General features: G+C 37.4%; 1 protein-coding gene and 1 pseudogene across 2 annotated transcripts in view; both read left to right on the plus strand.

Moving 5' to 3' along the window:
• Positions 1-17,210, plus strand: part of EDA (ectodysplasin A) — a 473,959-nt gene that overhangs the window by 342,332 nt on the left and 114,417 nt on the right. The gene's annotated exons all lie outside the window — the stretch shown is intronic.
• On the plus strand, positions 8,103-13,000 carry LOC123935220 (annotated as a pseudogene).

Below are 17,210 nucleotides of genomic sequence, written 5' to 3' on the forward strand. Positions count from 1 at the left end.
CTAGCAAGCCTGCAGCTCAGGCCATGACCTCCATTCAGGAGATTGAAGCCTACCCAGTGTGGAGCCTGCTTAAGATTCTCTCCCTCTCCTTCTGCTCTACCTCTCTCTCTTCCGATCTCTCTCTAATAAATAAAATCCTTAAAGAAGGCAAAATTATGAAAATGACAAAGCTGAAGAGGGAAAAAAATATTAGCGTACAAGTGTACATTTTGTGAACTAAGCGAATCCATAAAGCATAATAACATTTGTATCATTGGAGTCCCAGAAGAAGAGAGAGAAAAGGGGACAGAAGGTTTACTTGAGAAAATTATAGCTGAAAACTTCCCTCATCTGTAGAAGGAAACAAATATCCAAATCCAGGAGGCACAACGTTCTCCCATCAAAATCAAAGAAAGCAGGCCAGCACTAAGACATATCAGTTAAATTTGCAAAATAGAGAGAGAAAGAAGAATCCTAAAAAGCAAGACAAAAGAAGTCCTTAACTTAAAAGGTAAAACAAATAAAGTTAGAAGCAAATCCTTCCACAGAAACCTGGCAGGCCAGAGAAGAGTGACATGTTATATTCAGTTTGCTGAATAGGAAAAATCTGTACCCAAGAATATTCTACCCAGCAAGGCCATCGTTCAAAATAGGAAAGATAAAGAATTTCCAAGACAAACAGGGGTTCCTGGGTGGCTCAGTTGGTTAAGTGGCTGTTTTTGGCTCATGTCATGATCTCAGGGTCCTGGGACTGAACCTCACATCGGGCTCCCTCCTCAGCAGGTGGTCTTTCTGCTTCTCCTCTCTCTGCCACACCACTCATGCTCTCTGTCTCCCTCTCAAATAAATAAGTAAAATCTTTCTAAAACAATTCCAAGACAAACAAAAACTAAAGGCATTCATGACCACTAAACCAGCCCTTCAACAAATTCTAAAAGGGACTCTTTGAGTGGGAAAGAAAGACTAAACACAACCAAGACTAGAAAACGTCCAGAGGAAAAAAAAAAAACAGAGGAAATGTCCAGAAACAATAACAAAACACATAATAACATGGCACTAAATTCTTATCTATCAATAATCACTGAGAATGTAAATGAAGTAAATGCTCCAGTTAAAAGACACAGAGTGTCAGAATGGATTAAAAAAAAAAAAAACAACAAGGCCCATCTATATGCTGCCTAAAAGAAACTCATTTTAGACCTAAAAGAGATACATGCAGATTGAAAGTGAAGGTATGGAGAAATATTTATCATACTAGTGGATGTCAAAAGAAAGCCAGAATAGCAATACTTATGTCAGACAAATTATATTTTAAACCAAAAAGCGTGCCTCAGTCAGTTGAGCATGCAGTTTTTCATCTCAGGGCTGTACGTTTGACCCCCCACATTGGGTGTGGAGATTACTTAAAAATAAAATCTTAAAAAAATAAAATAAACCAAAGACTGTAACTAGAGATGAAGATAGGCACTATATCATTATAAAGGGATCTATTCAACACAAAGGTCTAACAGTTGTAAATATTTATGCCCCCAACTTGGGAGCACCCAAATATATAAGACATAACAAACTTGTGAATCATAAAACATAGTAATAGAGGACTTTAACACCCCACTTATAGCAATGAACAGATTATCTATGCAGAAAATCAACAAGGAAAAATGGCTTTGAATGGCATGCTGGACTAGATGGACTTAACAGTTATATTCAGAACATTCCATCCTAAAGCGGTAGAATACACGTTCTTTTTTGTGCACATGGGGCATTCTCCAGAATAGATCAAATACTAGGTCACAAATCAGGCTTCAACAAGTACAGAAAGATTAAGATCATACCATACATATTTTCAGACCACAACACTATGACACTTGAAGTCAATCAAGAAAAAAATTTGGAAAGACCACAAATACATGGAGACTAAAGAACACATGAATGTGTCAACCAATAAATTAAAGAAGGAATAAAAATATATGGAAACAAATGAAAATGAAAACATGATGGTCCAAAACTTTTGGGTTGCAGCAAAAGCGGTCATAAGAAGGAAAGTATATAGGAGTACAGGCCTACCTCAAGAAGCAAGAAAAGTCTCAAATACACAACCTAACCTTACACTTAATAGAGCTAGAAGAAGAACAACAAATGAAGCCTAAAGCCAGCAGAAGAAGGGAAATAGTAATGATTAGAGCAGAAATAAATGATATGGAAACAAAACAAAACAAAACAGAACAGATGAAACCAGGACCTGTTTCTTTGAAAAAAATTAATAAAGTTGATAAAGAACTAGCCAGACTTATCAAAAAGAAAAGAAAATAAAGAAAATCATGAGTGAGAGAGGATAAATCATAACCAACACCACAGAAATACAAACAATTCTAAGAAAATATTATGAAAAATTATATGCCAACTAATTGGGCAATCTGGAAGAAATAAATTCCTAGAAACACATAAACTACCAAAAGTGAAACAGGAAGAAACAGAAAACCTGAATACACTGATAATGAGCAAAGAAATTGAATCAGTAATCAGAAAACTGCCAAGAAACAGAAGTCCAGGGCCAGATGGCTTCACGGGGAATTAAGCCAAGCATTTAAGAAGAGTTAATACCTATTCTTCTCAAACTATTCCAAAAAATAGAAATGGAATGAAAAATTCCAAACTCATTCTAGGAGACCAGCATTACCCTCATTCTAAAAGCAGACAAACACCCCACTACAACAGAACTACAGGCCAATATCCCTGATGAACATGTATGCAAAAATTCTCAACAAACTACTAGCAAATCAAGTCCAACAGTACATTAAAAGAATCATCCATCATGATCAAGGGAGATTTATTCCTGGGCTGTAATGGTGGTTCAGTATTCACAAGTCAATCAACGTGACACACCACATTAATAAAAGAAAGGATAAGAACCATATGATCCTCTCAATAGATGCAGAAAGAATATTTGATAAAATACAACATCCATTCTTAACAAAATAGGGATAGAGAGAACCTACTTCAACATAATAAAGGCCATATATGAAAAACCCACAGCTAATACCATCTTCAGTGGGGGAGAACTGAAAGCTTTTCCTCTAAGGTTAGGAAAAAGACAAGGATGTCCACTATTACCACTGATATTTCACATAGTACTAGAAGTCATAGTCTCAGCAATCAAGACAACAAAAAGAAATAAAGGGCATCCAAATCAGCAAGGAACAAGTCACGCTTTCACTCTTTGCAGATACTCTATAGTAAAAACCCCAAAAGACTCCACCAAAAACTTGGTAGAACTGATAAACAAATTCAATGAATTCGCAAGGTACAAAATCAATGTACAGAAATTTGTTGCATTGCTCTGTACCATTAATGAGGCACCAGAAAGAGAAATCAAGGAATTAGTCCCATTTACAATTGTGCCTAAAATTGAAGGTACCTAGGAATCAACCTAACCAACATGGTAAAAGAGCTGTACTCTGAAAATTCTAAAACAGAGAGGGGCGCCTGGGTGGCTCAGTGGGTTAAGCCTCTGCCTTCGGCTCAGGTTATGATCGAGCCCTGCATTGGGCTTCTTCCCCTCTCTCTGCCTGCCTCTCTGCCTGCTTGTGATCTCTCTCTCTCTCTCTGTCAAATAAATAAATAAACTCTTTTTTAAAAACCTATAAAACAGTGATGAAAGAAATTGAAGATGACACAAAGAAGTGGAAAAATATTACATGTTCATGGATTGGAAGAGCAGATATTGTTAAAATGTCTATACTACCCGGGGCGCCTGGGTGGCTCAGTGGGTTAAAGCCTCTGCCTTCGGCTCAGGTCATGATCCCAGGGTCCTGGGATCGAGCCCCACGTAGGGCTCTCTGCTCCGCTGGGAGCCTGCTTCCTCCTCTCTCTCTGCCTGCCTCTCTGCCTAGTTGTGATTTCTCTCTGTCAAATAAATAAAATATAAAAAAAATGTCTATACTACCCAAAGCAATCCACACATTTAATACAATCCCTATCAAAATCCCACCAGCATTTTTCACGTATACGTATGTATGTATGTATACATGCATATACATATGTATGTATGTATGTGTGTATATATGTATAAATATGTGTGTGTATATATACATACACAGAATGGAATATTAGTCCTTAAAAAAAAGAATTAAATCTTGCCATTTGCAATGACATGGATGGAGCTAGAGTGTATTTTGCTAAGCGAAATAAATTAGAGAACTACAAGTACCACATGATTTCACTCATCTGTGGAATTTAAGAAATGAAACAGATGAACGTGGTGGGAGAGAGAAGCTAATGAGAAAACAGATTCTTAATTAAGAGAACAAACTAAGGATTGCTGGAGGGGAGGTGGGTGGCAGGATGGGTTAAATGCATGATGGGTATTAAGGAGGGCACTTATGATGAGCACTGGGTGTTTTATGTAAGTGATGAATCTCTAAATTCTGTACCTGAAATTAATATTATACTGTCTGTTAACTGGAACTAGGTGGGATTGGGAGAGGGGGAGTGGGCTATGGACATTGGGGAGGGGAGGCGAACCATAAGAGACTATGGACTCTGAAAAACAACCTGAGGGTTTTGAAGGATCAGGGGTGGGAGGTTGGGGGAACAGGTGGTGGGTAATGGGGAGGGCACGTTTTGCATGGAGCACTGGGTGTTGTGCAAAAAGAATGAATACTGTTACGCTGAAAAAATAAATAAAATGGAAAAAAAATAAAAAATAAATAAAAAATAAAAACTTGAAACTAAAAAAAATTTCACTTAGGCATGCTGTGTTTGAGGTTTCTATTATACAACCAAGTATATATGTTAAGGAGGCAGCCGGATATATAAGTCTACACTGTATATCACCATGTCTAAAGACAATAAGCTGATGGCTTTATAAGTAACTTCTCTTTGAAAAAGTGAATCTGTAAACCATCTGAACAGAGGAAGAGGTAGGATGGGATAAGTAAGTCACAGTGGTTGTGTTAATGAAAAAAAAAGGCAAAAAACCTCACAGATGTTGATTTGAAATCCAGAAATTACTGATATAATAAAAATTTAGCTATCCAGCTCATGTTTGCATCACAAGTGTCAAAGAAAAAAGTCATTTACTTTGAATATTTAATAACATGACAGATTTCAGGAAGAAAACATTTTTCAAATGTCAAAAATAGGGATTAAGTTTAAAAAGAGCAAGAAAATTTGTTGTAGTTCCTTCATAAATTTTTTGGTCTGTTACTACCCTTTCATTTGACTTCAACTCCCAAAACTTTATTTTATTATTATTTAACAAGTCTCTAGGCTCTACCAGAAAAAGTATAAAGATAAATAAGACCCTCTGAAAAGCTTATACTTTAATGAGGGTGCAGATATATTTATAGGCAATAGATTAAAATAAGCAAAGGTAGGGTGGTGAATGCAGATCCTGGAGTTTACCTTACACAGCACCAGTACATAGAAGACCCTCAAACTTTTGTTAGATTAATGACTCAAAAAACAAATGGGGATGGAAGGAGTCTAGATTTTCTATTTAGGAACTACACAAATTAAGTTTGATAATCTTCAGTAATCTCTGTAAGAGAAACAAGTTTGACAGATAGTTCATTCTCATTTTAAGAAAAGAAAGGTATATAGTGATCCTCAGTTTTCATAAGTTCAAGAATAAATCAAGCTACAGAAATCTTTTTCCTGGTTTCCTGGACTACTAAACTTGTTGATTAGAGGCATAACATAGGCATAGTATACCTTGCATTCAAAAATGTCAGTGACCACATCCAGGACCTATCCAATCTTTCTGACCCACCATTCAAGGAATTCTTGGATGCATCTCATTTCTCCATTTAGATTATTCTATAAATGAAGGTATTGAATAGGAAGCAGGAGTTCCAAACACAGGGTTAGTTCTCATCCAGTATAAATCTTGGTCCTATACATCATCAACTCTCAGAAAATGAGTCACGTCTTTTTCTTTACTACATCTCTACCTTAAATTCACTACTCCTGTTTTGAGTTGGCCAAAAGCATTTGACACAGGTTTTCAGTTAATTTTTGCTAATTATATGAGATATTTTAGCTGTGTTGTTCTGTGAGGGAAAAATGATTCCTTCATTGTAGGTGTTGTGAGTCACAACAGTTCCAAAAATCTGTGCCAGGATTTCCTGCTGAGACCCATCATTGTGATGTGTTTCTGAAGTAATAATAGCTCTAGGTGACTTGCTTCATCATCTTTTGTAGGGTTCTCCAGAAATCTGTAGACCTTTATTTTTAAGTTGGAATGAAATGTAGGATACATTTAGACTGTCATGAGGTCTTAGAATCAGATAATATGAATTCAGAATTTCCAGGGGGGGTGTTTTCTATATTTTATAAATATTATTGTAAAATCAACTGTTCTCTTCCTGTAGGATCATTTTCAGGAATCAATCAGAATATTAATCCCTTCCAAACCCACCTTCCTCCCATATTTCTGTCCTTGTAAAAGAAGAAAAATTAAAGTGCAGCATGGTGTAATAAAAAAGGTACTAGACTGAATCACAATTTCTGGATCCCAATCCTCATGTCACTGCCCCCATAGTAGCCATATGACCTTGGAAGAATGACATCCCTCCAAGCTTCAGTTTCCTTAACTTTAAAACTTTAAAGTCTTATTTACCTCATGCTGTTGTTGTAATGATTAAAAGTGTTAATGAGTTCTAGTAGTTTGGGGGTGGAGTCTTTGGGTTTTCCATATAAAAAATCATGTCATCTGTGAAGAGAGAGAGTTTGACTTCTTCCTTGCCAATTTGGATACCTTTTATTTCTCTTTGTTGTCTGATTGCCATTGCTGGGACTTCTAATACTATGTTGAACAAGAGTGGTGAGAGTGGCATCCTTGTCGTGTTCCTGATCTCAACGGGAAGGCTGCAAGCTTTTTCCCATTGAGGATGATATTTGCTGTGGGTCTTTCATAGATAGATTTTAGGAAGTTCAGGAATGTTCCCTCCATCCCTATACGTTGAAGCGTTTTCATCAGGAACGGATGCTGGATTTTGTCAAATGCTTTTTCTGCATCAATTGAGAGGACCATGTGGTTCTTCTCTCTTCTCTTATTGATTTGTTCTATCACATTGATTGATTTGCGAATGTTGAACCAACCTTGCAACCCAGGGATGAATCCCACCTGGTCATGGTGGATAATCTTTTTAATGTGCTGCTGGATCCTGTTTGCTAGGATCTTGTTGAGAATCTTTGCATCCATATTCATCAGTGATATTGGTCTGAAATTCTCCTTTTTGGTAGGGTCTTTGCCTGGTTTGTGGATCAGGGTAATGCTGGCTTCATAAAAAGAGTCTGGAAGTTTTCCTTCTGCTTCAATTTTTTGGAAAAGCTTCAGGAGAATTGGTGTTATTTCTTCTTCGCAAAAATATTTCAGAAATTACTAACTGCTATTACTATATTCTCTCTGGAAAACAAATATAATAGCATGGTCTCACAGGCATTTTAGGTACTCACATTCATTAATCTATAGATAATCCATTATAAATTTTGCAAAGATACTCTCTTTCAACCAGTTTGTCTGTTTTTTGCTCACTAATAGTATCCAAGTCCATAGGAAGAAGACTTTAAGCCTCAGACTATGGCCTACCTCATAGCAACAAACGATCACATCTGTATAGTTCTGTGTCACTCTCTTACCATCTGTCTGGCTGTATATATGTATCCCTTCTTTGTCATTATCTCTTCTTTGTAGTTTACTTTTGCACAGATCAAAAAAGTATCCTTTTTTGCTATTATAAAAGAGTAAAAATGGAGAAACAAGATTGAAATACACACTTTATCCTTTGTTTCATAAAAATAATAATGAAATAGAGCATAGCTACCATAAAGTTGATACAGGTGAACATGAAAGGCTATGGCCTCAAAGAAACAGACTTTCTTCCAATACACATGTTAGCTAGAATTAATAAGTGCCCTCATTCTAGTATTTATCTTATACTGATTGCTTTTCAGTGAACCATACTGTGCTGTTATCAAATGAGAAAGAATAAAATCATTTTGAGAGCTTATAGGGTTTTGTTCATGAGTTTGAATTAAAGCTTTTGAGGGTTTACCATGTGTGTAGACTTGAAAAGGATTGTTGATTTCAGATGTAGAGTCCCCAAGGTCGTCTACTGGTCATGGAAGCCAACAGCGTAAGTGCCCACAGCAGAACCCTCTGGTAAATGTCTTTATATCAAATAAGACATTAAGTAAGCTAAAATGTCTTAGCTTGCTCATATTGCAAAGTACCCTTTAAAGCTATATTTTCACTGGTGGAACTAGCTCTGCAGTAGATGATTTCAACAAGCTTTTATCCTGATATTTGATTAACAAACACTTTTAGAATACCAGCTACTTGTAAGACATTGTACCAGGCTCTACAGTTGGAAGAGCTACCAAATTCCTGTCCTCCGTACCTAAGTCCTAAAGTGAACTGGGTATAAAAGTTAAACATTAGGCTGCTTTAAAATATCTATGTAATTTTTAAATAATAAAAATAATACATACTCATTATAACAAACATAAACAATACAGCATCGTGTAAGGTAAAACGTGAATATGCCTGCCTGCCATTAGAAAATGTTGTAAAGGTAAGATATCTTTGAGGAATCTCTTACTATTCTATTACTATTCTATTACTATTCTCTTACTATTCTAGTAGTTCATTTTTTTCTTACCCTTGTATATCTGAGGGATATGATATAATCTCTTCAGTAAGAGTACTATCTCATTATAGAGTTCTTAATGGGGCAGAGTGGTCAGAATTTCCAGGGAGTGAGTATACCTTGGAAAAAACATCCCTAGATGATTTTCAATTTCTTACACCAGAGTTGGGCATTGGGGAGGGGAGGCGAACCATAAGAGACTATGGACTCTGAAAAACAACCTGAGGGTTTTGAAGGGTCAGGGGTGGGAGGTTGGGGCAACCTGAGGGTTTTGAAGGGTCAGGGGTGGGAGGTTGGGGGAACAGGTGGTGGGTAATGGGGAGGGCACGTTTTGCATGGAGCACTGGGTGTTGTGCAAAAAGAATGAATACTGTTACACTGAAAAAATAAATAAAATGAAAAAAAAAGAATAGATGATCTAATTGTTTCCTTCTAATTTCTTTTAATTTTCTCCTAGCTGTTCTTGATTTCTATAATATAATAGGTAGGGTAGTCTTAGCCAATTAGATGATGTCTGGTTGATTAAATACTCAGGATTTCAGTTAGGATGGTCAAATGTGCCTTTTCATTAACATCCATAAAGAGACTCAGTAAGGTTTTAAGAAGTGAAGGCTGTAAGAAGGTTAACCTGTTGGCCAAGTGGTAAACTGTCAGTTCCCTTTTGTGTGGCTCCTCAAAATGCCACAGGAAGATGTAGATATGCAGGCAGATGGCTCCTATTGGATCTATAGTGGATTACTTATGCAACCCTGCCTTACTTTAGATTCTACTCCTAAACCTGTAGGTCCTCTTTTGTCTCACATGTGAAGAGCTACTAGGGCTTCCTTCCCCGCCCCCCCCCGCCAGTCATTCATTCAAATAAATGTTTATTAAGTACCAACTAGTTGTTGAATAAATGTTTATTGATCTCCGTTTGAACCACTATGGACACAGAGTTGAATGAGATAAGACCCTACCCTCATCAGTCTCACAGCTGGATAGTTTCAACACTGTATAGTAAGTGATATAATTGGGCAAACACAGGATGCTGTGGAATGCAGCAGCACCTGATCTACACCTGGGAGGCTCAGGAAGGTCTCCTAATAGTCTCTCGAGCTACAACCTGACAGATGCTGGAGAGTTAGCCAAGTGAAGATTTGAGGGAAGGGTAAACCAGACAGAGAGAACATACATGTTAGAAGGCTTAGAGTAAGAGGGGCTTGGTTCATTTGAGGAACTGAAACAAATTTGTATGGTTAATATAGATTCTTAAAGGGGAAGTGATAAATGAACTGACCAGCAGAGGACAAATCATATAGGGACTTGGAATCCATTTTCTGGGGCATAGATATTATCCTAAAGGCAATGGGGAAGTACAGGATCAATGTCAAGAATAGATTTTATGGAAAACATTTTCAGATGCTAAATGCATATACTCTGATCCAGCAATTCAAATCACTTTTACTTCTAGACATATTCACATGTGGGAAATCATTTATCAACAGTGATATTCTTTGCTGTACTATGTGAAATAGCAGAGTATTGGAAATAACATAAATGTCCATTGTTTAGGAAATGATTAACTAAATTATGATAAATTTGTAACTGGTAACTGGTTGCTTGGGGGAAGAAAACTAAGTTTGTGGGGGGAGAATTAATTTTTACATTTCTGTATCTTTGAATTTTTAAAATATCTATATGTACTACTAATTTAAAGTAAGAAAATTTAATTTTTAAAATAAAATATGCATGAAAGGTCATTTTTCTACCCATCACCAAATATATTAGCAATAATTTTATAATATAATAGCCTCCCATGGTAATTAGGAGGTGGGGAAATCCATGTATTTGTGGAAAGAATATAAATTGGTTTTGTCCAGCTTTATGGAGATATAATTGACAAAAAATTGTGTATATTTAAGGTATACAATGTGATATTTTGATATACACTGTGAAATGATTACCACAATCAAGCTAATTAACATTTCTATCTCCCCACCTAGTTCCCTCTTTTTTGTGGTGAGAACACTTAAGACTTAGACTCTCAGCAAATTTCAAGCATACAACACAGTAATAGTAACTATAGTCACCAAGCTGTGCATTAGGTCTCCAGAACTTATTCATCTTGAAAAACTGATATTTTGTACCCTTGACCACTTCCCCATTTCCCCTAACACCCAGCTCCTGTCAACCACCATTCTGCTCTGCTTCTATGAGTTTAATTTTTTTATATTCTACATATAAACGATATCAACAGTACTTGTCTTCCTCTATCTGGCTTATTTCACTTAGGGTAATGTCTTCCAGGTTTATCTGTGTTGTTGTAAATGGCAGGATTTTCCTCTTTTTTAAAGCTGAATAATATTTCATCACATGTGTGTGACCAAATTTTCTTTTTCCATTCATTTGACACTTAAGTTGTTTCCATATCTTGGCTATTATGACTAATGCTACAACAAACATAAGAATGCAGATATCTCTGATTTCATTCTCTTTGTATATACACCTAGAAATGAGATTGCTGAATCATGTGGTATTTCTGTTTTTAATTTTTGAGGAACCTGTTTTCCATAATGGCTGTACTGCTTTACATTCCTACCAACATTGTACAAGTGTTCCCATTTCTCTGTATCCTGACTGATATGTTGTGTCTTATCCTTTTGATGATAGCCATCCTAACAGGTGAAAGGTAACATCTCATTGTGGTTTTAATTTGCATTTCCCCGATGATGAGTGATGTTGATCATCTTCTTATATGCCTGTTGGCCAATTTTATGTCTTCCTTGGAAAACTGTCTATTTAGGTCCTTTGCCCATTTTAAAATCAGGTTATTATTATTTATGCTATTTTTGTTATTATTTGCTATTGAGTTGTTTTAATTCCTTACATATTTTGGATACTAACCCCTAAACAGATGTATATTTCCCCCATGTCATAGGTTGTCTCTTTACTCTGTAGTTTATTTCCTTTGCTGTGCAGAAGCTTTTGAGTTTGATACCGTTCTGCTTGTCTTTTTGTTTGTTTTTGCCACCTATACTTTTGAGATAATATCCAAAAACTTATTTTCCTGACCAATGTCAAGAAGCTTTTTCCTGGCAGCCTAAGTCCTGACCTCTTGACTTCCTCCCTGAACAGAGGAGCTTCACCACTCAGGGCTCCATGCATTCACCTAGCCATCAAGTCTGCCCTGTCAGCAGTGTGGCCAACACTTATGCAGGAGCTAGGGACTCAGACTCCTGGATCTCTGGGTCCTGTTCCACCAGCTTCTAGAGTCACTGGAGGTCTGGGTGCCTGATCACAGGAATGACCGGGGGTCTGGTGGGCATAGGGGATATTCAGGGTGAGAGGGAAACCATCAAAGACCTGAATGATGACCTGTCCTCCTGCCTAAAGAGGGTGAGGAGCCTGGAGGCTGATAATCAGAGACTGGAGATCAACATCTAAAAACACCTGGAAAAGAAGGGACCACAGGTCAAAGACTGGGGGCATTACTTCAGGATCACCAAGAACTCAAGGGCTCAGATCTTTTTAAATTCTGTAGACTATGTCTGCATTGTTCTGAAGATTGACAATGCCTGTCTTGGTACTGATAACTTCAGAGTCAAGTATGAAACAGCTGGCCAGGCAGCAGTCTGTGGACAGTGATATCCATGGGCTCTGCAAGGTCATTGAAGACATCAGTGTCACTCAGTTGCAGCTGGAGATGAAAACTAACTCTTAAGGAGGAGCTATTCTTCATGATAAAGAACCATGAGAAAGAAGTAAAGGGTCTACAGGCCCAGATTGACAATGGAGTTGGATGCCACCAATTTTAAAATGTCAACAAGATCATGGTGAACATCCAACCTGAGTATGATGAGCTGGCTGAGAAGAACTAAAAGGAGCTGGACAAATACCAGGCTGACCCCAGTGGATTGAGGAAAGCACCACAGTGATCACCTTACAGACTGATGAGATAGAAGCAGCTGAGTCCTTGGAGATCAACCTGGACTCCATGAGAAATATGAAGTCCAACTTGGAGAACAGCCTGAGGGAAGTGGAGACCTGCTATGTCATGCAGATGTAGCAGCTCAGTGGAGTCCTTCGCCTAGAGTCAGCGCTGTCTCAGACGCAGTCAGAGGGGCAGCACCAGACCCAGGAGTACAAAGCCCTGCTGAACATCAAGGCCAAGATAGAGGCTGAAATCACCACCTACATCACCTGCTGGAAGACAGAGAGAGGGCTTCAATCTTGGTGACACCCTAGACAGCAAAAACTCCATGAAAACCACTTAAAAGACCACCACTTATAGGACTGTGGGTGGCAAAGGGGTGTCTGAGACCAATTACATCAGTTTTGAAGCTTTGAAGGAGCAGAAGCAGTGTACTCTTTGGGGAGCAGGATGCCAATAAAAAAGTTCAGAGATCAAAAAAGTTTTCCCCTATGTTTTACAATTTCAGGTCTGTGTTTAACTGTATCCATTTTGAGTTGATTTTTATGTATGCTGTGAGATAAGTCTCCAGTTTCTATTTTTTTTTTTTTTTTGCATGTGGATGTCAATTTTTCCCAGCAACATTTATTGAAAAGACTGTCCTCTCCCCATGGTGTGCTCTTGGAATCCTTGTTGAAGATTGGTAGCTTATACATGCATAGATTTCATTTCTTGGCTCTCTATTCTGTTCTATTGGTCTATATGTCTGTTTTTACACCAGTACCATACTGTTTTGATTACCCTATCTTTGCAATATATTTAGAAATCAGGAAATGTAATGCCTTCATCTTTGTTCTTTTTGCTTAAGTTTGCTTGAGGTATCTGTGGTCTTTTTGTGGTTCCATATGAATGTTAGGACCTTTTTTTCTATTTCCATGGGAAAAAATTATCATTGGAATTTTGATAGAGCACGAAATCTATAGATGACCTTGGGTAATATGAACATTTTAACAATATCAATTTTTCTAATCTGAGAACACAGGATATCTTTCTAATTTTTTGTGTATCTTTTTCAATTTCTCTCATCAGCATTTTATAGTTATCAGTGTACTGATGTACTATATATAGGTTTATATCATCAACAGAGACAATTTTACTTTTTCCTTTCCATTTTGGATGACTTTTATTTCTTTTTCTTGCCTAATTGCTCTGGCTAAAGGATTTCAAGTACTATGTTGAAAGAACTGGCAAGAATTAGTATCTTTGTCTTTTTCCAGATCTTAGAGGAAAAGCTTTCAGTGTTTCACTGTTAAGTGTGATGTTAGCTGTGGGCTTGTCATATATAGCCTTCTTATGCTGAAATACATTCCTTCTGTATCTAATTTGTGAAGAGTTTCTAATCATGAAAGAATGTTGAATTTGGTCAAATGCTTTTCTAAGTCTATTGAGATGATTGTATGATTTTTAGCCTTCATTCTATTAATGTAGTATATCATATTTGAGAATATAAATTATTACACCCATTTTGGATATTAATACAACTATCCAGTCAAATTAAACATTTGGATACCTTTATAATCTAGCATTTACAGTTTGGGGAATCTATCATACAGAAATAAGAATACTGGTACATAGGCCATATATACAAGGATATTTATTATAGGACTGTTTTAGTGGCAAAAAGAGGGACAACTCTAGTATCTATAAACAAGGAAATGGTTGAATAAATGATGACATAGCCATACTATTTAATCCTAGCAGCTATTAAAATGAATATTTTGCAGTTTTATATATGGACTTAAAGAATAACCATGTTCCTTTGCTAGGTCATAAAAATTTAGTTGCAGAGTAATGTGGAAAGTATAATCCCATATCTATTTAAAAAAAAAGAGAAAGATTTTTGGGCACCTGGGTGGCTCAGTTGATTAGGTAACTAGTTGATTTCGACTCAAGTCATGATCTCAGGATTGTGAAGTCAGTCCCCACATTATGCTCTTCACTCCAGGCAGAGACTGGTCAGGATTCTCTTTCTCCCTCCCCCTCCACCTCTCTCACTGCTCACTTGTGCTCTCTCTCTCGTACTCTCTCTCTCAAATAAATAAATAAAATCTTTTAAAAAGAGAAGGATTTTAACCCCCTAAAAATGTTACTAGATACAGGTATATGGATATAAACATAGAAACAGATATGGAAAGCAGAATCACCAAATTCTGAATTATTGATTATATCAAGTGGAAAGAGGTTGGATGGGAAAGGGATAACTCTTAAGTGGCTCTTTGTATAGTTCTGTACTGTTTGATTTGTTACAATAAGTATGTTACTGTACTTGAAAATATAATGAAAAGGTGGAGAAAAGGGAGAGAAAAATGGACTAGACTAAGGGGTATAAGGGAGACAAAGAAGGCAGCTGGGAGGCCAATGCAATGATATACATAAGAAATGATGGTGGCATAATTAGAGTAGCATCAATGGAAATAGTAATAGATTTACTTAGTGGGTAGAAAAAAATTAGGACTTGGTGATTTGATTGAAGGGAGAAAAGGGGGGGTCAAGAAAGCCACCCAGGTTTCTGGCAAAGTGCCATATTATTCACAGAGATAATGATCAGAAAAGGAAGATGTGTGGTTTTAAATAGGTTTTGATTTTCAGGTACCTGTGGAAATTCAAAGAGGAGAAATCTTGTAAGCAGTTAGGGATATACACCTGAAGCTCAGGAAAAATATCTGGGCTGGAAATATAGAAATGGAGATCATTAGCTAAGTTAGGACTCTCTCGGTTGCCAGATAGCTGGCCTAAACTGGATTGATTTTTTTTAAGAAGAGGTCATGGGAGGGGCGCCTGGGTGGCTCAGTGGATTAAGCAGCTGCCTTCGGCTCAGGTCATGATCTCAGGGTCCTGGGATCGAGCCCCACATCGGTCTCTCTGCTCCGCAGGGAGCCTGCTTCCTCCTCTCTCTCCTCCTGCCTCTCTGCCTACTTGTGATCTCTCTCTCTGTCAAATAAATAAAATAAAATCTTAAAAAAAAAAAAGAAGAGGTCATGGGATTTATTGGCTCATTTACCTGTAAAGTCCTTGATGAAGCTGGCTTAAGATATGGCTGAACCCTGGAGATCAAATGATGTCGTCAGGTCTCTCTCAATTCTGCTTTCCTTTGTAGTAGCCTCATTCTTCAGGCAGGTTCTCCCTATAAAGAAGTAAAAATAGCTACTAGCTTACAATTTTCCAACTTAGCAAAACCAATGGAAAGAGTGTGTTTTGCCCATCTACTTAAAATCAGTAAGAAGGATGTTGTTGACAACATTGGTGAGAGCAGTTTTAGTAGAGTAATAGGGACAGAAAGATTGAAAGTTAGATGAGTAAGTAGAAAATAGCAAATACGAATGAAAGGGAGAGAGGTAACAGAGTAATAGCTTGAGATTTACTAACCATCTACTATGTGCAAGTCACTGTGCTACATAACATGCGGGCATACAAAAATGAGTAAGATAAAGTTCCTTAGTTCTAGAAGCCCAGGGTCTTCATAAAAGAGAGAATCTTATACATAATTCCCAGAGGTGATAAGTACTTATATGGAGGTATAAGATTGCATGGAAGTATAGAGGAAGGAGCCGCAGAATGGCCAATCAAATACATTAAATACATCTCCAAGGAGAAGTGCATAATGGCTGGCACATACTAGACATGCATACATGAGTGGACAAGGTGGCATTTGAATTGGATTTGGGAGGATGAATAGGACTTTGATGAAAAAAGTAGAAAATGCATTTCTTTTTTTTTTCTTTTCAACGTAACAGTATTCATTGTTTTTGCACCACACCCAGTGCTCCATGCAATATGTGCCTTCCCTATTACCCACTACCTGGTTCCCCAACCTCTCACCCCCAACCCTTCAAAACCCTCAGGTTGTTTTTCAGAGTCCATAGTCTCTCATGGTTCATCACCCCTTCCAATTTCCCTCAACTCCCTTCTCCTCTCCATCTCCCCATGTCCTCCATGTTCTTTGTTATGCTCCACAAATAAGTGAAACCATATGATACTTGACTCTCTCTGCTTGACTTATTTCACTTAGCATAATCTCTTCCAGTCCCGTCCATGTTGCTACAAAAGTTGGGTACTCATCCTTTCTGATGGAGGCATAATACTCCATCGTGTATGTGGACCACATCTTCCTTATCCATTCGTCCGTTGGAGGGCATCACCGTACACAAAGATAAACTCGAAATGGATAAAAGACCTCAACGTGAGACAGAAAATGCATTTCTGACGAAGGTAACAGCAGGTGCAAATCCCCTGTCTGTTGGTTCTCCTTATGCCTTTAAAAAAAAAAAAACTGGTACATAGAAGCTTGGAAGAAGTACTGCGGGAAGCCACAACCGTTGGGCAGAGAAAATGTGACAAGAGCCCAGAAAGAGAAGGTTTCAAATGCCCACTTAGGCATTTGATAAATGGCATTTTAATCCCAAATTATCTTGACATCTTCCCCACCTCACTGTATCTTTCTTCGACCCTCCATACACTTGAGAAAGAAATATTAGCAAGGCCAACACAACTCTTCCTTTTTACAAATACAATACATATAAGCCATGTGTAATGGTTTTTAACTTTGGTAGCAGTTTTAATTTCCTTGATATTCTACCTATGAATCTCTGCTGCAAGGTAGCAAAATACATTTAGAACCTCAATATAATTAG

The sequence above is a fragment of the Meles meles genome, chromosome X (genome assembly GCF_922984935.1).
Source record: "Meles meles chromosome X, mMelMel3.1 paternal haplotype, whole genome shotgun sequence".
Classification (NCBI taxonomy): Eukaryota; Metazoa; Chordata; class Mammalia; order Carnivora; family Mustelidae; genus Meles; species Meles meles.